Genomic DNA, 23,659 nt, shown 5'->3' with positions numbered 1-23,659 from the left:
CCAGCGCACGGCCGCCTCGATCGGCGCGCGCTAGTCGCGCACAGCGTAGGTGGAGCCACGGACGAAATGCGAGAGGATGAGCGGCGCCGCCGGAAGAGGAGGGAGGAGCCGTGCCAGAGTTGTGCGAGTGTTGTCTGATTCTAGGCTGCGTGCTGCCAAGCTACCTTTCTGCATTTTATTCGCTTTTTTTTTTTTTTTGCGCGAGTTTTGACAGAGTACAAGGACGAGGAACTTCGTTACATTTCGACTGCATCAAGGCAGATCTAGAAATAATCATGCATAGTTATGGCTTAGGACCAGCTTTGTTGTAATTTTTAGCAAGCATTTACGTAGAGATACGCAGAGTGCGATTTGTTTATGAAGTAGGCATATTAGCCGTTTTACTGACCTGAACATCAGCAGAGGATATATCCCAAGTGCAATTTTAAAGAGTCTTGTTCCTTGTACACCCTTGTTTGATCCATCAGTCTATTTTCCAGTAATTATAGCTCTCCGCGGTTGTGATAGAAACACGCAAGTGCAGATATGTGTGCATGACGCCTTGGAGAGCGAAGCACTATTCAGAATGTCTTGTTAGGAACTGTGTTTTGAAACATGCAAAAAGATGACCTCAGAGATACAATATTTTTTTATATATATTTGAAATTCAAAACCTTTTAATATGTGGGACATGGAGACAGAAAACTCAACTTTTCAAAAACGTGGTTGCAAAAAGTACATACTCAAACAGCAAAAATAATCTAGCAATACACACAAGACAGCAAACACACATCTGCCGAAGTGGCGTCCGTGTGCTGTGTGATGTCAGCGCACGTTGAAGATCCCCAGGTGGTCGAAATTACTCCGTAGTCCTCCACTACGGCTCCCCTTCCTCTCTTTTCACTTTCACTCCCACCTTCCTCCCTTCCCATACGGCGCGGTTCAGGTGTCCACAGAGCAAGTGTTACAGATACTGTGCCGTTCCCTTCCAGTGAACCAATTAATAATAATAATAATAATAATAATAATAATAATAATAATAATAATAATAATAATAATAATAATAATAATAATAATAATAATAAAATTGGCCTTAATCCATACAGCGCGAATTTTACAAGAGGTGGAAAACTGAAATTATTTATTCACTGGAAATTTTTTCAAAAGTCGGAAAGGCATGCAATAGCAGAAAAATGAAAAATTCGATAACTATAAATAAAATAATCAAAAGGCTAATACTGATTGGTTTTCAAACATAACCATAGTTAATTAGGCAGGGGGCGCCTTCTCTTTGGTATGGGTTTCAGTGAAGAGCACTCTTTCGTTGGTGAGCCCCTTATGGGAAGCCCAGAACTTTCGGACACGGCTGCCACTATCTTCTGGAGAGTATTTTGAACAAAATCTTTTAGTTCCAGCAGTGTTTCGACTCGATGACAATGAAAAATGAGAGAATTACATTTCTGCAACTCTTCTACAATATCACTTTGAAGTGCTGCAGCCACTGAACTTGTAGAAGGCGCAGGTATAAACACTGGTTAATCGGGAGGTTCTACAGTGTTCATCTCAGCAGTACTGCTCTGGTTAAGGGCTTCATGGGATAGCGTACTATGGTGCTGAGATATGTATGGCCCGTCCAAGCAGTTTTTAGACAGTGAAAAGACAAACCACCAAAGAAAGAGCGGCAGAGCGTAGTCACTTGTCTTGTGTGTTGCATCCAAGCAAACAGCAGCGGTTCCGTACTTTCTAAGCATATCCCTCATGAACTTAGACTGGAAACAAAGTAGCAATGTCTCCTCGCACTCACTGGCATCACTCTCTTCCGTGTCATCTCTGTTGCTGCTGTTTGCGTTTTTGGTTGGTGCATAGGAGCGATAAAGTACAGAACATTAGGGTTGCTCACTTTGTAGCTTTTTGACCAATTTACGATCGTTTTCTTGATCGATAGTGCTGAAGCGGTCTTTTTTAAGAATGTTCTGAATGTGGCTGTATATGACTCTACTTGTTGGAAAAAATGCCCTGCAGCTGCCAGTTGGCTTTTCCTTCCCAGGAAACAGTACATCGTGAACATAATAATGAAGACACTTTTTCACGTCGGATGCCGATGCAACTCCTTCTCTAACTAAAGCGTCAATCCTCTCGGCAACATTTTTGTCCATAGTCTCACCAAAACATTCAATTGCATCACACCTGTGATTTACATGGGATGCACAGTCGGCAATCGTGACATAAATCCTTCGTTCTGTGGCCACAGTTTCCAATGCTTGAAGCGCTTCGTGCAATTGCCTGACCTTGTTCGACTTCAGCTTCTGTTCGTTTCCATGACCGCAAGGCTGGGGGATGTCCACCTCAACATAAATCGCCATTATTTGAAATGTGCGTGCCTGAATTCATGCCAGTGCTAAAGCTTTGTGCCGCGTACGTAAACGTAGCTTTCCCTAAGCGCTATCAAACCAATTTGTATTTAAACATCTTGAGTAACCGTTGTGATATATATGAAAACTTTCTTGGCCCTGCAAAAGCGTACTTTTTAAACTCACGCAACTGGCAGTCTGCGTGAGTGAACATAAGTGGCCTATATGCATTGTATGGGCCATCTTCTGTCGTTCTTTAAACAGGTGGTAAAGAGATTTTATTGTGGGCTCTTCTTTTGATCCGTATCACGATAGCTCCCATTTTCTCAAAGTAAGAGGTAGTCTAATCTGCACCAGCGAATACTGTAAAATGTTGGAGGGTTACAATACATCAGTACGCACCGAGGAATAAAACGCGATGGCCAGGGATTTGGCATACAAGGCTGCACACACACACACACACACACACACACACACACACACACACACACACACACACACACACACACACACACACACACACACACACACACACACACACACACACACACACACACACACACACACACACACACACACACACACACACACACACACACACACACACACACACACACACACACACACACACACACACACACACACACACACACACGCACGCACGCACGCACGCACGCACGCACGCACACACACACACACGCACGCACGCACGCACGCACGCACGCTCTTTCTACTTTAAAGCAATTAAACACGAAAAGGAAGGATTTCGCGCAAGAAGTGGAAAACTTGCACGCAATAAATGTGCTAATGCTGTAGAACCTTTTTTTACTACCTCAACTACATGAAGGCCATCGATATTTTCTTGTTTGCTGTTAGCACTGTTGTTATATCACAAAGTTAAGGTTGCAGAGATAAGTACACACTGCCTACCTGAAAACCTCAACTCTAACAGGAGTTGGAAAAGCAAACGTACGAAAATCATATTTTCCAAAACAGGCCCCAAAGTGCGCGAATATGAAACATACGCGGTACGCGACTTATTATCACGCTTCAAATAGTCTGTCACAAATTTGTCTGTTACGCGGCTACAACCCCCCCCCCCTCCTCTCCCCTCCTACTAGGACTTTTCGCTGCCTCTTAGGCGGGAATTCGAAACGACGGGAGTTCTTTATACATTTCGGCGGTCGTATATTATCCAACCCTTCGTGAAAATACTATCGTGTTAGCCGTATGAAAATGCACGGTGTTTTTTTCTCTTGCCATTGTGTCGCTCCATACTATTCATAGATTCTTCACCAACATCTTCGGCATTAAGAGCGTCCATGAAACTTGTCTCCGAAGTTTCACTTGGCCGTTCCGCATCAAGCGATCTTGACCGGCGTGCTCGTCAGGCTGATACATACGCACGGTGTTTAGCTCGCCGTTCTTCCCACCCTTCGTCTGTTTCTTCGGCACGGCGCCGTCGCTTGGCCGCAGCAGATCGTTCCAGCCTCGCCTTGTACACATCATCCGAGCGCAGCTGCAGCCCCATGTTTTATCCCGCTCTAGCGAGCGCTTTCTCTCGGCAGCGGCCCTGCCGGCCTGTGAAGCCTCACCTCCGCCATCGATGGCGCTACCTGGGTCCCCGTCTCTCGGTCTGTCGTGACGTCACGTGGTCACGTGGTAACGGCATGACGTCACCGCTCTGGCTCTTGTGAAGCCTCACCTCCACCATCGATGGCACGAGCCGGGGCCCTCTCGGTCTGTCGTGACGTCACACGGTCACGTGGCGCGCAGCTGTACGAAGAGGTGCCAAACCATCAATGGCACAAAGTGCAATCAGTATTGCTTTCGCAATAAAAAGAGCATCGTACTGTGCCGAAAAACGTATTAGGCGGGATAGTATCAACGAGATTTCACGCTATCTTCCTTTACCACTTACCTTAAAGTCTGGGTATAGTTCAATCCACTGGGGCATCCCTTTCTCTTGGTTCCTTGGAGGTTGATTCTCTTTTTCTGGTAGACGTGCGTCCAATTTGTCGTTGCCGGACCCTGTGAATTAGGTTTCATAACGTTTCACGTCTTAGCATTGGCAGCAAGATAGAGTTTAAGAGGCGCGGCTAGGCGACAGAAAGACATACGATATACGGAGGCAGCGGCACAAATTATAATCGTAGCGAGGCAACGGTATAAACAAGTGGCCGGTTCTGTATATGCAGATAAGCTCAATGCCGTATCATGTGATTTCAAGAAAGAAAAAGGGTATCATTTTGCTCATGGAGGGTTTAGGCGGAATGGGTATCTAACATTTTTTTTTTCGTAACGATCACAAGCTGCATTTTGACGAAGAAAGTCCAAGGAATTAACTACGCGAATATGATGAATTCCTTCACTAACCATATAATTGTATGCACTAGGAGCACCATACATCTACTGCGACTTCAGTGCATGAAAGTGCAATAAAACAACACTGAAACATGCGCATTAAAACATTTTCACCTACCGAGTCAGCTTTCCCGTAGTACATTTCGCCGAACATGCAGACTTTCTGTATTTCTTTCACTACACGAAACGGTATATTGCCTGCATAGATCCTGCGGCTATTGTTGTATCATGGAGAAGAGCGTTTTGGCTGAAAAAAGAAATGTATAAGGCATATGTATTCCTTGCAGCCAATGCTTAAAGCCTGGATCCATCGGAAGGGAGTCTGTAGCGATTCGAGCACTGGTGGAACTGGAAATAAAGAGGGAAAGCGGCTGGCTGGCTGTTTTGCAAATCATTTTATACAAAGGGGAGAAATCATTATGTTTCTCCATCCCTGGTTTTAGAAAACGTGTTACTGGTTCTTATTAATACTCACTGTGAAACTGTCGAAACGATAGAGAAGAAACCTTCTCATTACACCAGTCACAGAACAAAAAATGGTTTCATGCTTTGTTTTCATACAGTCCTTATACTTTCAAGCTCTGGGGGTCTCAGACCCCTTTTAAATATTACTGGGGGAAAGGGGGGGGGGGGGTCACGTCAGGTGAGGTCAGTTGACGTAGCACGTGACAGCAGCGAGGGATCCCCCCCCGGTGATTGATTGATTGATTGATTGATTGATTGATTGATTGATTGATTGATTGATTGATTGATGGATGGATGGATGGATGGATGGATGGATGGATGGATGGATGGATGGATGGATGGATGGATGGATGGATGGATGGATGGATGGATGGATGGATGGATGGAGGGACGGACGGACGGACGGACGGACGGATGCATGGATGGATGGATAGATGGATGGATGGATGGATGGATGGATGGATGGATGGATGGATGGATGGATGGATGGATGGATGGATGGATGGATGGATGGATGGATGGATGGATGGATGGATGGATGGATGGATGGATATGTGGGTGGGTGGATGGATGGATATGTGGGTGGGTGGACGGATGGATGTAATATAGGAGCGCTCCTTTGAATCAGGGTGATAGCAGTCTATCATGCTCATTTTCCCCCATACTTTATTATTTTAGATTGGTTAACCATACCATCATTCTATTTGTTGAATTTTTTCTATGTTGCTAACATTGTTACTTTTCTGCTTTTAAGCCATCAATCTTCCAATCGTTTTTTGCTAGCTTCCGCTGCATTCATTCACCCGATCACTGGTATCTTTAAACCCCACAGCTTCAGGAAGAGTGAATGCACCTGCATCGACTCCCGGATAGATACCACTGCATTCGAGTATAATATTGATACGTGGCAAGGTAAGGCCAAGAGATTTATCCAAGATGACTCCGCACACAGCACACAGAAACACAGCAGCGTTAACCGGGCACCAACCGACACTGCTCGCACGTCGTCTTCACCAAAACTCACGAGATTCTTCTTCTTCCGTCCTTATGCAGATATCAGTGCATGCACCGCCTAATGTAGCACTACCCCGCCGGCTGAAAAGCACCGTCCCGGTGCGTACTAGCGTCCAAACCAGGGTCCGTGTAGTACGGCTTGAGGCGTGCAACATGGACCGTCTCGGTGCGTGGTGTAGAGGTATGCTCTGCGGGGTGCAAGGGCGCAATTTCGTATGTCACTGGAGTGGCTTGTCGTAAAATTCGGTAGGGTCCTGTATAACGGGGCAAAAGTTTTTCCAAGAGGCCAACGCGACGAGCTGGGGTCCAAAGTAGCACGAGATAGCCGCAAGAATACTGGGTGTAGCGATGACAGGAATCATAGCGACGTTTCTGGGAGTGCTGGGAGGCTGCGAGTCGGTTACGAGCAACAACGCGGGCAGCATCAGCTCGGGCTATGGCGTCACGAGCGTATGAGCTGGCAGTGGCGGCAGAAGGGAGCAGGCTGTCAAAAGGAAGCAGAGGTTCACGGCCGTATAGAAGATAGAAGGGGCAGTAGCCGGCAGTGTCGTGACGCGACGAATTGTATGCAAATGTCACAAATGGCATGCGTTATGTCCCATTCGCGATGGTCATCAGAAATGTACATAGACAGCATGTCAGTTAATGTCCGGTTAAGGCGTTCAGTAAGCCCGTTGGCCTGTGGATGGTAGGCAGTCGTGAAAGAATGACGAACGTTGCACAACCGTAGGATCTCGTCGACTATACGCGCAAGAAAGCAATGGCCACGGTCGGTGAGCAGTTGGCGGTGAGCTCCGTGGACGAGTATAACGTCATTGAGGAGGAAAGCAGCGACATCAGTTGCACAATTGGTTGGTATTGCTCGTGTGACCGCGTAGCGTGTGGTGTAATCAGTGGCCACCGCAATCCATTTGTTCCCCGATGCGGACAGTGGAAAAGGCCTTAGAAGATCCAGACCCACTCGAGAAATGGTCTGTTGGGATGTCGATCGGCTGCAGGAGTCCAGCTGGTAAAACTGCATGATGGCTTTTTCCGGCGTTGACAGCGGTAACGAGCAGCCACGTAGTGGCGGACTGCGCGGTATAGGCCTGGCTAAAAGAACCGACGGCGCACACTAGTCGAATGTGCGAGAGACGCCTAGATGACCCGCTGTGCGAACGTCGTGAAGCTGTTCAAGGACGGCTGTGCGTAGGTGCTGAGGGACTACTAGTAGAAGGTCGGGGCCATCAGGTCGCATATTGTGCCGGTATAAGGTGCCGTCGTGGAGCACAAACGAAGGGAAGGGTCATGGCGATCGGCGCTGAGGCGATTAATAATTTCGCGAAGCTGAGGATCCTGGCGTTGCTCCCGACGAACGTTGGAAAAGTCAGAAATAGAGAGCACGCAAGCGTCATTGTCACATTCAAGTTGGCTTGGCGGGTCGACTAGATGACGGGACAGGCAATCGGCGTCTCGGTGCAACTGGCCAGACGTATAATAAACTACTGAAAAATTGTACTCCTGAAGGTGCTAGGCCCAACGTCCAAGGCGGCCGGTAGGGTCTTTGAGTGTGGAAAGCCAACACAATGCGTGGTGGTCAGTGACTACTGTGAATGGCCGCCCATACAAGTAAAGGCGGAACTTCGTAATGGCCCAAACTAGGGCTAAGCACTCACGTTCAGTGACGGAATAATTCTGTTCGGTAGCAGAGAGGAGTCGGCCGGCATAGGCTATGACGCGAGGGGAACCGAGCTGACGTTGTGAGAGAACGGCACCAATTCCATGACCACTTGCGTCGGTGCGTACTTCTGTTGGCGGTGACGGATTGAAGTGAGCCAACACTGGCGGACCGGTGAGGTGGGCAATAAGAGCGACGAAGGCGGCCAATTGTTCGTGACCCCAGGGAAAGGAGACCCATTTTTTCAGAGGCTGCGTGAGTGGACAGGCGATTTCCGCGAAGTTTGGTACAAATCGCCGCAAATGTGAGCAAAGTCCGAGGAAGCTACGCACGTCGCTGCTAGATTTCGGTATAGGAAAATCACAGCGCGAATTTTGTCGGGGTCCGGCTGGATGCCATGGGTGTTGACCAAGTGTCCTAGGACCTTGAGTTCCCGGCGACCAAAGCTACACTTCTTGGAGTTCAACTGAAGGCCAGCTCGTCGGAAAATCCCAAGAATAGCCGGAACGTGATGGAGGTGGCCCTCAAAGGTTGATGAAAATACGATGACGTCATCGAGGTAGCACAGACATGTGGTCCATTGGAACCCGCGTAGTAAAGAGTCCATCATGCGCTCGAAGGTCGCAGTTGCATTACATAAGCCGAAAGGCATCACCTTGAATTGGTAGAGGCCATCTGGGGTGACAAAAGCCGTCTTTTCACGATCTCTTTCGTCAACAAGATCTGCCAATGTCCAGAACGGAGATCGATGGAGGAGAAGTAGTTGGCACCATGCAGGCAGTCGAGGGCATCATCGATCCTGGGAAGAAGGTACACGTCTTTCTTGGTTATCTTGTTTAGGTGTCCATAATCTACGCAAAACCTCCAGCTGTTGTCTTTCTTTTTAACGAGTACTACCGGAGACAACAAGGTTGATAACTGGGAAAGTTGGTAAGGGTTCATATTTAACCAGACTCGTCCTTTGGCTGGTTAAATATGAACACTACCGGAGACGCCCAGGGGCTGCTCGACGGCTCAATAATGTTGCTGGCCAACATTTTATCCACTTCTTCCTGAATGACCCGGCGTTTGGAAAGAGCAACTCTGTAAGGCCGTCTGTTCGGCCTTACAGAGTTGCTCTTTCCAAACGCCGGGTCATTCAGGAAGAATTGGATAAAATGTTGGCCAGCAACATTATTGAGCCGTCGAGCAGCCCCTGGGCGTCTCCGGTAGTGTTCATATTTAACCAGCCTAGGGCGGGCATCTCCAGTATCGATGCGATGTGTGACGACGGACGTTTGGCCCAGGGATCCGTGACCGAAATAAAAAATGTCGCTGTATGACCGCAAAAGGCCGGCAGTTGTGCGCTTGCATATTCGGGACGCAGGTCAGAGGCAACCATGGCTGAGATGCGGTCCTCCGGACTATGTGACGGGACCGGTTGTGCAGGTACCTCGGCGTGACGGTCTGAAAGCACTGTAGAAATAGTAAAGCTGGACAAAGGTGACAGGTCGGCAAGGAAAATGCCCTCCGGGAGAACTTGCGAAGATATGCTGAAGTTGAGTACAGGAATGTAGGGGAGGTTATTCTCGACGTGTACAATGTTATGAGGTAGGACGATGTTGCGCTGTAGAGAGAGTCGCCGTCAGAAGGGAGGGAAATGGTGACATGGGCACGTATACTGCCGCCTCGGGAGGTAGGAGAGTAAATGTACTGGAGCGGAGGCGAGGCTGGGAATGGTCAGCACTAGGGTCGTGAACACAATGGGGCAGGGCTAGACGCAGAAGTCCGGAGGCACAGTCACTAAGAGCGGAATGGGTTGTTAAAAAGTCTAGGCCTAAAATCACGTCTTGAGGACAAGTAGTAAGGACGGCGAAGGGCACAGGGACGTGATGGCCGGCAATGCTGACGCGCGCAGTGCACATTCCGATGATGGTAGCAGTGTTTCCATCAGCAACACGAACTGTAGAGGTGTTAGCGGGCGTAAAAACTATTTTGAAGCGTTGGCTGATCGACGAACTAAGGACTGAAATATGGGCTCCAGTGTCAGTAAGGGCAGAAACGGAGACTCCGTCCACAAGAATGTCAATGAGGTTACGTCTGTGTGTGGGGGTCGGTTCCGAGTTGACATCCCGGGTCGGTAATGCAGCGTCACTCCCGGGCGCTGCACTCGCTAGTTTCCCGAGTAGGTGCCGGCGTATGATGGGGAGGAGCAGCGACGAGGTACCGGTGAACGGGGTCGACGAGCCAGTGGGGATGGAGATCGGCTGGCAAGACGGGCAGTGGGGACGGTTTCGTTGCGAGGCTGATCTGTTTGATGAAGATAATGTCCAGGTCCATCATAGGCGGGGCGGGGCTCCTCTGGTTGGGCAGGGAAGCGTCGAGGTCCATTGTAGTATCGATAGTCGGCGTTGTAATAACAGCGAGGGGCGAAGTAGGTACGGCTACGACAATAACGAAACGTGTGGCCGGCGAGACAGCAAATGAAGCAAATTGGCCTGTCGTCTGAGGTGCGCCACTCTGCAGGATTGCTGCTAAGGTAGCGACGTGGCGAAGCCTGGCTCGCGGTATCAGCAGCCAGGAACAGGGTGTGTTGGTGACGGCACGGGGCTGGAGGAGATGCCGACGTTGGAGAGTTCTTGGCGAACAACGGTCTGTATCATGGCCATGGTGTCGGGCGGCGGAGACGTGAGTGGTGCAGGAGCCAAGGCCTCGAGTTCTCTCCGGATGATCCGAGTGATGTTCGCTGGATGAGAAGGCTGTTCCAAAGGCGGCAGGTCAGCGCAGGATGATGTAGCCACTGTGTTTGGAAGGCGGTCAAAGCGATGTACGAGACGGCGTTGTTTAGCCTGCTCGAATTTTCGATAGACTTGAAGTAGCGAGTCAACGGTAGCGCAATCCGTACAGAAGAGGATATGTTGAATGCATCATCCGCTATACCCTTGAGGATATGCCCTATCTTGTCACTTTCTGGCATGGAGCACCTTGCGGCACAACGAAAGGACGTCTTGAATATAGGCAAGGTAGGACTCCGTGGGGGATTGGGTGCGAGTGGAAAGTTCTGTTTTTGCGGCGAGAGCCCGCCCAATCGGCTTTCCGAACAAGTCCCAGCTTTTGTTTACAGATTTCCCAGGTCACTAACCTGACCAGATAGAATTGGCCTTGATATCAAAGCTAATCAATAGGCACAAGGTGGCCGATATAAGAAAGTATAACATGGAGAAAATTGAGCATGCTGTAAAGAACGGGGGAAGCCTTAGGTAAAGAAGAAATTGGGCATAAGCAAAAACCAGATGTTTGCGATAAGGGACAAGGCCGGCAACGTCATCACGAATATGGACAAGATAGTCAAACTTAGCCGAGGAGTTCTGTACAGATCTCTACAAGAGCCAAAGTAGTCACGACCGTAACGAGATTAGCGGCAGGGAAAAACAGTCAGACGTTCCACCAGTGACGAAGGACGAGGTCAAGAAAGCATTAGAAACTATGAAAAGGGGGAAATCGGCTGGAGAGGAGCAGATAACTACAGATTTGCTAAAGGACGGGGGGGATATCGTGCTAGAAAAACTGGCCACCCTGTATACGCAGTGCCTGGTGTCATCGACGGTACCGGAATCATGGAAGAATGCAAACATTATCCTCATTCATAAGAAAGGGGACTCTAAGGACCTTAAAAATTACAGACCAATCAGCCTACTGTCTGTTACGTATAAGGTATTTACTAAGGTAATCGCTAATAGAATCAGGACAACCTTAGACTGCAATCAAGCAAAGGATCAAGCAGGGTTTCGGAAACGGTACTCTACTATCGATCATATCCATACCATCAATCAGGTGATAGAAAAATGCTCGCAATATAACCAGCCCTTATACATAGCATTCATTGATTACGAGAAAGCATTTGACTCAGTTGAAACCTCGGCGGTGATGCAGGCATTGCGAAATCAGGGGGTAGACGAGCCGTACGTGAAAGTGCTGGAAGATAGTGGCTGCACAGCAACCATAGTTCTGCATAAAGAAGGTAACAAAATTCCCATAAAGAAAGGTGTTAGGCAAGGAGACACAATCTCCCCAGTACTATTCACAGCTTGTTTAGAGGAAGTATTCAGAGACTTGGAATGGGAGCAGTTAGGGATAAGGGTAAATGGAGAATACCTCAGTAATCTGCGATTTGCTGATGGCATTGCCTTGCTAAGCAACTCGGGGGATGAACTGCAAATAATGATTGGTGACCTAGACAGAAAAAGTAGAAAGGTAGGCTTGAAAATCAATATGCAGAAGACTAAGATAATGTTCAACAGCCTCGGAAAGGAACAGCAGTTTACATTAGGTAGCGAAGTACTGGAAGTAGTAGGCGAATATGTCTACTTAGGACAGGTAGTAACCGCAGATCCGGACCATGAAAAGGAAATAACAAGAAGAATAAGATTGGGATGGAGCGCATTTGGCAAGCACTCGCAGATTATGACTAGCAGCTTACCGGTATCGCTCAAGAGGAAAGTATACAACAGTTACATTTTACCTGCACTCACCTATATATGGGGCTGAAACGTGGAGGCTAACAAAGGGGGTTCTACTTAAGTTGAGGACAACGCATAGGGTTATGGAATGAAAAAAGGTAGGGGTAACACTAAGAGATAGGAAGCGTGCAGAATGGGTCACAGAAATAGCTCAAGTTACTGGCATTCTAGTGGAAAGCAAGAAGAAATGGGCATGCATGGGCAGAACATGTAGAGCGAAGAAAGGGTAACCGATGGTCGCTTAGGGCAAAACACTGGATGCCAAGGGAAGGAAAGCGTAGCAGGGGGCGGCAGAAAATTAGGTGGGCGTATGAGGTTAAGAAGTTCGCAGGGGTCAAGTGGATTCAACTAGCACAGAACCGGGTTAATTGGAAAATTATGGGAGAGGCCTTCACCCTACAGTGGGTATAGTAAGGCTGATGATGATGATGATGAACAGCAAAACCCATATTCGCCGCGAATTCACTTCAATGCATGCATTAAGAAGATCATATGCTTGATTGGTAGCATATCTTGAGCTATTTCTGCTTGCCCGCCTCACAAAAATGCAGCCGTTCAACATATCATACCTCAGTCCAGGCAGGAGCTGGATGTATTGCATGTCTGGAAGGCCTAGCTTGTAGATGCCGATCTAGAACCTCGTCTGAGCTTTTTAGATGCTTATCTTTTAACTACGAGAAACAGCTTGAAGAACCGTGGAGAAGCGATAAGCTACACTAGCTCTCATCTCTCCTAACTCCCTAATTACCCAAACAGCGGCCGAGAGTTATATCCCTTTAATCAAATGAAAGCTTTATTCAATCATTATATGTTTTTCTTTTTATTCACAGCTGCCGCAGCTCGCTGCGTTTTCTACGCCGCATGCTCAGTTATTTTAAAGATATTTCAATTATTCTGGTAATCTTGCTTGTCGAATTTCTCTGCAGTTTTTATGATGCCTCCTCTATTCGCATTAGCTCTGAGTTGGAAGCCCCGTGCACAATTTCGCGTCATTGACATGCTTCAGAAGAGCTGTAATCAACGCTCAATTCACATGATATGAGAACTTTATGCACAACATATCATTGCCGTGACAATTAACCGCGCAATGACAAAAGTCTTCTCAACAAGCAAATTTCCTCGCCCTCGTGGCTCGTCTATTTCCTCGTCGCGAAAATACTCAAATTTCCTTCGAATTGCTGGTACTGCGACGAACTCAAAATGATCCTAATCAAAATCCCTTTATGCAGCCAGCTCTGCTGTCAGATTTGCGCTGTGTATACACTGATAGGCTATTGGAATCTTGCAAGTTCTCTACTGGCATTGCTGTCGAAACACACGGGGCAGCGCGATTATTAGGGTGCTTTCTCTTCGGTATATAATGCATTTTGCGTTCGAAATATGTCTCAGCAAGAAAATAAGGAGCCTTGCTACAGGAACTATCACGTGAGTACTTGAATATGTTCCTTTTCTAAATGCAGATCAGAAATTCTTCACTTCGGAGCAAGTTATCTCTTAAGCTTGTGTCCACCTTTTAATCTCGAGGAAGCATATCAGTGTGACACGAACAAATGACGGACTTCCAAGTAATCGTTTCAATAGGCTTCGTTGCCGCCGGCATGCAGGCCGGCATGAAGAGTGCTGATGTAAACAAAAGTATAGCAGAAAACTTCGTATCACGAGAGGACGCGATAGCGCCTTTAACGCCGTCTCTTCATTACGCCAATTTTAGGCATCTAGAGGCTGGCACATAGTTGGCAAAGCGTACGTCTATTTGTTTTTGATTTTAGGGTAAAGACGCAGCATCTTCTCGGCGCACACCATGTATGTTTTTAGAGTGAACGGCATAGAATTGGAGGCACACATGTCGGCGGCTTCAATCCCTGTCACAAATTGGACGGAAACTGGAAAAGAAGGTATATGTTAAATAAGAAGCGAAAAATTGCATGACAGCAAGCTGAATGTGCGCAGTGAACGCGTCTACGTCATAATTTAATACGAAATGACTTGCGCGTCACAATATCGCGTAAAAACTAGAACGCTGGCTCTGGCGAGCAAGTCGACAACGCTGTCACACATGTTTCACGGCATTAAATTTCGCATCACACCAACGCGTTCTCTGAGGAAATGCATGCCTTCGAAGCCAGAACTGTCATAGCGTAGTCATAACTGCACTGCGTTCGTGTAGAGTGCAACGGCAGCACAGCTACGCGTACGCCGGCCGCTTCATGCTTCCGTGTCGCTTCCGTAGTTTGTTCTATTATAGTAAAGCGAAAACCTGGGGTAGCGAGGTGGCTTTTGGACCAAACGAGCTATAAACGCTTCGCATGATATATATACTTATTATTGTCCCATATACAGTGAGGAAAGACAGTGTCTATGCCGTGCGCTGAAGCATCTAGATGGACGCCCATTGACTGAAATTAAGATTTTAGGTCCCTGGCCGCGGCGATCGTCTGCGGTGAAGGCCTCCCAGACACTGCTCCTCTTTATGAAAAGCACAGGCCTAATCGAAACACTATGATTTTGCTGTTAAGTTATGTGATATGACTTTGACGCGATGTGATGTGACATGTCTGTACTAACTTCACCCATCCCTCTCTCGCAACTTTTATATCCTCTCACCCCTTTCCCCCAGTGCAGGGTAGCAAACCGGTTTCTTCTACAGGTTAACCTCCCTGCCTTTCCTCCTCATCTTCCTCTTCCTCATCCGGATCCGGTGAACTTTGCCCTGCGACCCTCAACTGCTTTGCGTGCATCTCTAGAACAGATGGACAAAATATTTTTGTGAGAAGCTTGCAGCAGTTACTATGTGGTTCAATTGGTTTTTACCTCTTGAGCTCGAGGCCACGGGCTTTAGTCGAGCTGCAGAAGCCGCATTGGGACGGAAACCAAACGCAAAAACGGAAATGTGCTTTGCGATCGATATGCCAGCCCGAAGAATAACAAATATAATATATACGTACATGGTGCTATTTTGGATAAATGAAGATGCAGGTCAAGTACATTGTACTGCGCCCGACACTTACTTTATGTGCAAGATATTCGGATAAAAGGAACATGCATTCCCTCCAAACCATATTTTTTTCATGCAAAGAACAACACCCGCTGAGTGTCCAGACGAGGGCTTCACAGAAGCCGTAGAAAAAAAAAAAAAAAAAAGAAAAAAAAAGCAATCTCGACGCTTCTTGAACGACGGGGGAAATGGGAGAGGGGTGGGGAGTAAGTCAAATTACAGCTGATTTTCTTCGATCGACAATGTACCGCAACTAATTATGTATTGTTTTGAAACTTATGCGCATCTTGTTACTGTAAATGCATATTTTGTAATTGGTGTGCGCGCCTTGCGCTGATCGTGCAGGAAGACTACATCAGCCGATCTGGAAACTGGCTGCGACAGTGGAAGCTCGTTTCGCCGAAGCCTGAGGTCCTTGGTCTCATCTACACCAAAACGCTGGCCTTTCACTTCTTCATGGCAGTGCACTTACCGGACAGGTATTAGCGCTGATTTTGTTCGGGAAATTCAATGTTAAACAGGGCACCAAAAATTATCCGACTCACATCGATTGGACGCGTGCAACCCAGTTAAATGTCAAATGCTATCACTGATAGAAATATTGCAGCACCCCTCGCCATAGGAGCGATCAGAAGCTCTACAAGCATCATCGTTGCTGCCAAGCCGAAGCTCTGTACCAGGGCTGAGTACAAGATTTATGAGAAGTAGTTGGGATTTTTTGTTTTTTTTTGCTGCTGTAATGATATCTGTGCATGAAAATTGATGATTGAGCGATGCGGCATGCTGTCAAGGCAAGTGTGCCAGCGCGTTCATATTATAGATTTTGGAATGATATATGTGGTGCACACAGAACGAGCCGCTTCACACTGCCATATGATTGATTTTGCTCTGTCCGCTTCCTTCCTGGGCAAGCAGTTGTTTTCTCGTCATGCGGATTATTTCCTGCTGCTCACATGCTCATGACGTGTTCAGCTAACTTGTGCCAAGCTTTAAAAATCTACAACTGGTTCTATAAGCTTCTGTGAGTTGGGCTGTCTGATAAGGTCTGATAAGATTATTTTTTTTACATAATGCAGGGTTGTTAAATAACAAAGATAAGCAGATGACTTATCGCTAAATATTCGAACGCTTTTGCTGTAAAAGTTGCGTGCTGTTAGAGAAACTTAAGCTGTTTTTCTTTTTTTTTTTTGCGGAATAGACTTATTGTACGTGTGATGTAAATATCGCGGGAACTGTTTGTTCTGTCGCGTCGGAATCCATCATAAGCGCCCCGACATAGAAACATAGTTAAAAAAAGACATAATCAATAAATCGGCTGCCTTTCATAGTGATGTTTCTATGATAAGCGCAGACACTTGGTATTGCTAGTTAAACTGCAGCATTGGCATGCAAGAATGCGCGTCGGCAGGATAAGCTTTGAGTGCGCTACGGTTGCAAATTGCAACATGACTCAGCAAAACGAAGTGCCTGCGCCTTTCTCGCGGATTCATGGATCCTAATTAGAGACTTTTGGTTTAGCGCTACCGCGCGAGCGTCAGTACGCATGCGCAGATTACTCCGATGGCGACAGATGGCGCCAGGTTCCTGTCAAATTTCGGCGGACGCCGCACGCGGGGACCAATCAGCGCGTGCTGTGCTGATGGTGCGCGGTAGACGGCCGCGATAAGCGGCAGCGATAAGCTAAAAGTCTCTACTTTAACGCGGCCGTCTACCGCTACCGCCCACCGTCAGCATAACACGCGCTGATTGGTTCCTGCGTGAGGAGAGAGGGGCTTTAAATTTGACAGGAACGGGGCGCCATCTGTCGTCTCGGGGTGATCTGCGGATGCGTGATGTTTTTATTATCTATTGCGACTTTGCGTTAATGCGTTTTCAGTCGGGTAGCATGAAAGTCAGGCGCATAAATTATATTGATGTGATCGAGGCAAATGCAGCAAGAGTCAGACCTTGTCGTTCTTTTAAAGCTTAGTACACTTGTTGGCAGTGAGCAGATATTATTTATTCTACCTTTCAACCCTATATTTGCCTGGAATGTAAAACTCACCGAAAATTAAATATTTAATTAAAAACTTGTCTTCGTGCAGCTGACCAAGATGGAACCCGCCGCAGATCAGACCTGTCGCAAACATCAAGTGATCTACAAGCTGCCAGAAGAAGAGGACCAAGCATCAAGCCCATCTTCCACATGGGGAACACGCGTGTTCTATAGTCAGTCATATATCCATGCTTATTAAAAAGCAAATCGCGAGCTTTTTCTGAACGCTGTTGAGAAATAAATTTTTCACCAAATGCTGCAGCTGCTTTACTTTCTTGATGGGATCAGAAAAGCTGCTGCTTTTCTTGATGCATTTGCATGCTCTACCACGTTATATATGCATGGGCCGCTGTATATTAAATGCATGGTTTTGAGCCGTCTGCCGGCCACTAACCGACGTCGGGAAGCAACCGGCCGACGTACGGCCTGTCATCAGCAAAACAGCTTGGGCAGACGAGCAGCCGACCATTCAGGAGTACGCTGGCAGGTGGCCGGCCTACGTGCGGAAGGTGGCTGGTCACGTCGGGTCAAGAGGTCGGGCTGTTTCCATTGCCGAAAATCAGCCGACGTTAGGTCACTGTCAATCCTCGACGCCGGCCCTCAGTCGGGTGCCGAGGGTTGGCCGGGCCCTTCTTGGTCGGCGAGAGTTGTGGGCCGTATACCTTTTGCCAAGCACTTCTTTTTTTGCTTGGGACTATATTTAAATATACGTATAAGTATCCAATAAATGTATGCAACTAAGCAAGGTCACTGTATATAATGCGTCAAACAAGGCAAATAAATATGTTGCGCAATCACAGATAGTAAACTTTACGCACAGAAAGAAAGATGATTCGTCGAGCGTGGGTATGAAAGTAAGGTGTAACATTTTCGGACCGCTAGAACTAAACAGACAAAATCCAACAAGCTCGAAGTTTTGAAAAAGTGACAACCATCAGGAAACAACTTTAAACCAATACTAAAAAGATAAGTTATGGTGAAGTATATAAATGTTTCGTAGGACAAATGTATAACTGGAGCTTAGCACTACTTTTCCAAAATATTTATGTACTTCGCGCCCCTGGTTGTTTTTAAAGCACCGGTCATTCCAACGCGAAGACAGCAAAATTGTCAGTCAGTCATGAGTGGCATTTCGAATTGGGAAGCTGACAGTCTTTTTTTTTATGGTAGCCAAAACAAGTAATTATCGAAATTATTTTCTACCTTATAAATAAATGACTTAATGGGCAAATAGTGTGGTTTCAGGAGTTGTGGGGCATGTTTAGAAAAAAAAACAATTTCACCGGAAAAGCGAAGCAATTACCGCGATAGCAACACATGGAGAGCCAACTCAACAAGCATGGCAGCATGCGCGCACAAACATAAACACGTCTCATTACACGACGGCGGGCGTTCGCTGTGAAGCGCACGGGTGAGCAAACTTGGACGGAGCAGCAGCTGCCACTCGCTTCAGCTCAAACGGCCATAACCTGAAAGCATTCAAAGGGCTGCTGGGCAGAATCCACTCGGCCAGATCAAAAGAACGCGCACTGAAATGCGCCTCGCAGTGGTCGGGGCAACACGAGAAAAACGCATGCGCTATGGCTGGCCTTGCCAGCCCCCGAGTAACGCGAACAAGAAAATTGAGAACGGGTTTCAATGTGTCCTCTCGCGAAGAAGTCAAAGTAGAAAAAATAAAGAAGAACGCAGTTACCTTTGCTGGGCTTCAGTGTCTTGGCATGGACGCTTTGGCGCAGGTGAGAAAGAGAGAGAGAAATAACATTTATTGCACCCGTCAAAAGGTTGGTGAGGATCCGAGGCGAAGCTCTGCCCCAACCACGTCCTCCCCCTCAGCCTTCGACCTGGATCCCTTGGATCTGAGCAGGGGCCAGAGCAAGACGGATGACTTCTCGTTGCCCTTTTTCGTCCTGCTTGAGAATTAGTGCCTCCCATTACTCATCTGTTCTGTCAGGTTCTCCAAATCTAGGACGCGTCCATATCATAAGGTTCATGTCCGCTATGCCATCGCAACGTTTGCACCTGGGGCTAAAAATTTCCGGGTGCCACTTGCTGTAAAGCTCGGGGTTCGCGAATACTCCAGGCTGTAGCTTACGCCACATAACCTCCTCGCTTTTGGTGAGTTGCTTACACGCTTTTGGTAGTACTGATCTGCCTAATTTGTAATGATTTAGGATATCTTGGTAGGTGCTAAGGTAATCGTCGAACTGTAGGGGCTCCTCATCGCGCAAGGGGTACGGGGTTGCGCATAAGTCGTCACTGGGATCCCGGAATGTAGCTAATCCTCGGGCCAGTACGTGCGCTCTCTCGTTCCCCCTCAACCCCTGGTGCGCCGGTGTCCAAATGAGCGCGACCTGCTCTGCCGGTGGTGGACCACTGGCCAACACTTTTGCTGCTATGGCCGAAATGCGGCCCGCGTCAAAGTTTCTAATCGCTGATTTCGAGTCTGTAACTATAATTTTGACCTGTTGTTGTGTTAGAGCTAGCGCGATGGCCACTTCTTCCGCCTCCGTTGTGGTCGAATTTCGGGTGCTGCAGCAAACTACCGAGCCCCCGTCTTCTCTAGTTGCTACTGGAACACGTCCCCTACCGTTCGCGCATTGTGCGGCATCTGTATATAAGACGTCCCTCAAAACGGGCTTGCAGCGCTGTCGCTCTATCACTCCTCCGGCTCTCATGGTAAACGGGGTGCATGTTTTTGGGGAGCGGAGGTATTTTTAATTTGTCCCTAACCTGTCTAGGTACTTTTTCTGTACGTCTGGAGCATGCTTGCGAAAATTGTGGATATTCTTTTCTGTGAATGATGGCCTCGCTGCGTTGAAGGGGGGCGCCGTTGGTTCGCCTGGGATGCCTCTCGCCGGGCCGAGGTTCCCGGGTCCTGGCTCGGAAGGCTGCTACTGCGGAGTGACGATGATCAGGGACAGGCTTCGAGGTGGAGGAGATGATGTGATCGGGGTTCGGGGGCCTATACTTGACCGCAGTGGAATCATGAGGAGCCGAGAGAAAGGAGGAGTAGGAGCAGCCAGAGAGTAGAGGCGAAGAAATGCTTTATGCAACTCTTTACATGATGAAATATGTACAAGTTAAAGGACGAAAAATGAGCTTTCTGCGGAGACAATTTACGCCGTTCATATATGGTCGGTTATCCCCACTTCTCTAGCTGGGCAACAAAGTTCAATCTGAACAGTCCAATCAGCGGGGCACAAGCAAGGACTTGAGATGCTACCCACTGCAGATGGTGGTGCTTGAGCCTCCTCGCACATCTTTCGGTTGCGAGGGCTAGCTTCTCCGATGTGGATGACGATCTTGTGCATGCTGGCGGTGGAAATCCTTCACCAAGGCGAAGCAGCCGGAGAACTCGTTCGTTGGCAGAGGTCATTTCCCTGGCGTTACTTCTCAGAAGGTCATGCACCTGCCTCGAGAAGTCGGCGAGCAGGGTCAGTGCTGATCGGCGACGCGCCTCCGAACCTTTCAACAAAAGGTCAGGTTCCCTTTGTCGCCGCAGTGGGCGCCAAGGAAGATTAAGGCCTGAAAGGGCAGCTCGTCTCCGTCCCGAAAGGGGAGGCTTGGATGCAGGAGACAAAGGGTTACTCCGCCACCGTCGGCGCCGCTTCGATGCCTTTGGTCGCGGTCGCTTACCGGCGTGCGCTAGGTCCGTTTCTGTTTCCAGTTGCTGAAGAATCTGCGCGAAGCTCGGCTGGAACCGAAACGGAGCTGTCTGGACAGAACCCTTTTTTGCCTGCGCAGCGGCGTAGCGGAAAAAAACTAGATGCAATAAAAAAACCAAATCACCTCTAGGCCAGCGTTCGACGCCTTCTCTTCTGCGCGCGGGAACAAGCGCGAAAATGAAAAAACAACCACAAACAAAAAGCGCAACCACGGGGAAGGCATAGTGTACGGAGAGAGGGCAAGGGAGTGCCATAAAGAGCTGCTACAGCATGGTGAGGATCCGCAGAAGGCACGAGAAAAAAAAAAAGCACCAAAAGAAACATGCTGCAGTCAAGAGGGGCTGAGTGCAGTAGGAGAGATGGACAGGCATTTTGAGCAAGTGGGGAGTCTAAGACGAGGAAAATACTGCCTTTGATTTTGGAACACTGAATGGGAATGAAAAGCGGGCTTCGACGCTGTGCTGTTTCGTCCACCCCCACCCCCTCCGTGGCCGCCGCGAGTGACGCGACGAGTCCGCTCGCATCTCCAAGCGCCCTTGAAACTTTGTGCTCGGAAGTGGCTTCTTGCTTTATGTGACTCCAGCTGCATGGGCGTTGCTATGAAATGGAGCTCACGTTCTTAATGTTCCTGCCGAAATGTCTTTTCGAACCGAAAAAATGATATTGTAGACAAAATGCAGAATGCTTTCCTGCGTCGATGGTTGTTTGGGGGGGGGGGGGGGGGGCTGAAGCCCCTAAACCCCCACACCCCCTCTTCGGCTAAGCCCCAGCCCACGCGTCGTATAGCTTTAGCCCAGCCTTATATCGCCTACACTAGCTTGCATGAAGCGTACTCAGCGTAGATTTAAAACCTAGCCCAGCTTTTTCCATCCCCGCCTCCCCGCACTTCTTCAACACAGGGTAGTCAACGGGAACACCCATCGGGAACACCAGTCTCGCACTTGGCGCTCTTAGCTCGCCTACAACGCTTTGATTTTGCTTCCGCCGTTGCGCTCGCTTCACCCGCATGGGCCATAGCTGCCAGCGAAACCACGCTGCGGAAGTCACCACCTCTGTAAAGGATGAATGCGGCTCAACAGTGGCAAAGCGAGAAAACGAACGTAAAGAAAATAGAATCAAAACTATCGCAAATCGGATGAGCGCGCCTATGATGGCGACATGCAGACTGCCTGAGCGGGAACTTTTCCCGCGCGCTCCGCTGTTCGCATTTCTTTTCATCGCGATATTACTTTGTATTCCTTATTCTGTGCTCCCGTTACCTCACCGATACTGCACTACCATATAGTCACCATTAAGATACCGCACTATGTGAGAGACCAAGGACATATATATGAAGCCAGTTTTAACCATGGGGTACGAACGAATACGCGGTGCTAAAGAGTTGCTTGTCTGCTCGTGATGCGACGGTCACGGATGATGCTGTACCCATCTCGCCTTCTCGTATCAAAGAAGGCACCCAACTTGGCAGCTCCTGCCATCTCGACCTCGTCACGTGGTTTCTTGACAACCCGATGGCCAGTCAACTAGCACCACAGGCATGCTCGTCATTTGCCGCTCACAAATTCAACGCTGACGCAGGATTTTCTGGAGAACGTGGTCTTTAACACTGTGTGGCGTTTAAATATTTGTGGCACCCGTCCCAAAGTTGCATATACATTCTCACAGTGTTGAGAATCATCCGAAGCCATGGAGTTACCGTAAAATGGGGTTACTTTGTGACAGATTTCGTACGTTTTCATTCTCTCGCTGAACAATTATCAACATAAAGACGAATGAATAGTGGCATAACGCTGCTAAAGCCTTCCCTCACACGACGGTATGTTCTACAAATCAGCATCTTTAATACAAACGGCAATATTCAAGTTAAAAGCTGTCACAAAGTTGGTTTAGGTTGAATATGATTGGGAAAAAAAGGGCTGACAAAAGTTACCCCATCAAAGGTTTATTTGCGTTGTCTACAATTGGTTTCTGCTCCGGCAGCGTTACAATTGTATTCCAAATGATTGATACATGTACCTCCTCAATCAAAATCTTTTACTTCAAAGATGCCTCGCCTGCCTACTGGCCTAGGGGATTCAATTGCGTACAAAATTTCTTATTTTGAGTACAAAATAGCGTCTTCGTGGTCCAGCCATCTCCAATTCTTTTTGGTCCTCTCCATAGTGCTGACGATGTACCCCTCAGGTTTGACTTCCGTCACTCGATCTTCCCGGGAAAAGTTGCCCTTCGAAGTTTACTAGGACAAAGTCATTCCCCTTGAAGGTGCTTTCTCCGGAAACCGTACCGCGGACCCTCGGGACGTTGCTAGTATTTGGAACCACGGAAGTGGTAGGAGTGTCCGTTTTCGATAGGTTGTCAAGACTTCCGGACAGTACCTCGGAATCACTTGTATCTCCTTCCGACCACTTTTTGTTGTCTCCATGCTGACCATCTGAAGACGATTCGCTGTCACTGCGTTCTTCTGTGCGGTCGTCCTCAAGAGAAGACATCTTCCTAGGTCGTCTAGCTCTGATACCGGAGGAAGAGCTGCTCTTCTTTCCGGTTGTCGCTTTTCCAGTCCTGCTGGCTTCTTTGTTGGCGTGTCACAAAGTTACCCCGCGAAGTACCAATATTTCAGTTTCCTTTCTATAACCTT

The 23,659-nt window shown here is 48.0% G+C and overlaps 1 pseudogene; it reads right to left on the bottom strand.

The window, feature by feature from the left end:
- Positions 1–1,865: 1,865 nt before the first annotated feature.
- Positions 1,866–20,670, bottom strand: LOC146171028 (uncharacterized; annotated as a pseudogene).
- Positions 20,671–23,659: the final 2,989 nt, after the last annotated feature.

The sequence above is a fragment of the Amblyomma maculatum genome, unplaced genomic scaffold (assembly GCF_055883805.1).
Source record: "Amblyomma maculatum isolate TAMU_Amacu unplaced genomic scaffold, ASM5588380v1 scaffold_24, whole genome shotgun sequence".
In the NCBI taxonomy this organism is placed as follows: Eukaryota; Metazoa; Arthropoda; class Arachnida; order Ixodida; family Ixodidae; genus Amblyomma; species Amblyomma maculatum.
The sequence above is the reverse complement of the archived record's forward strand: the minus strand, read 5'-3'. Positions and strand labels throughout refer to the sequence as shown.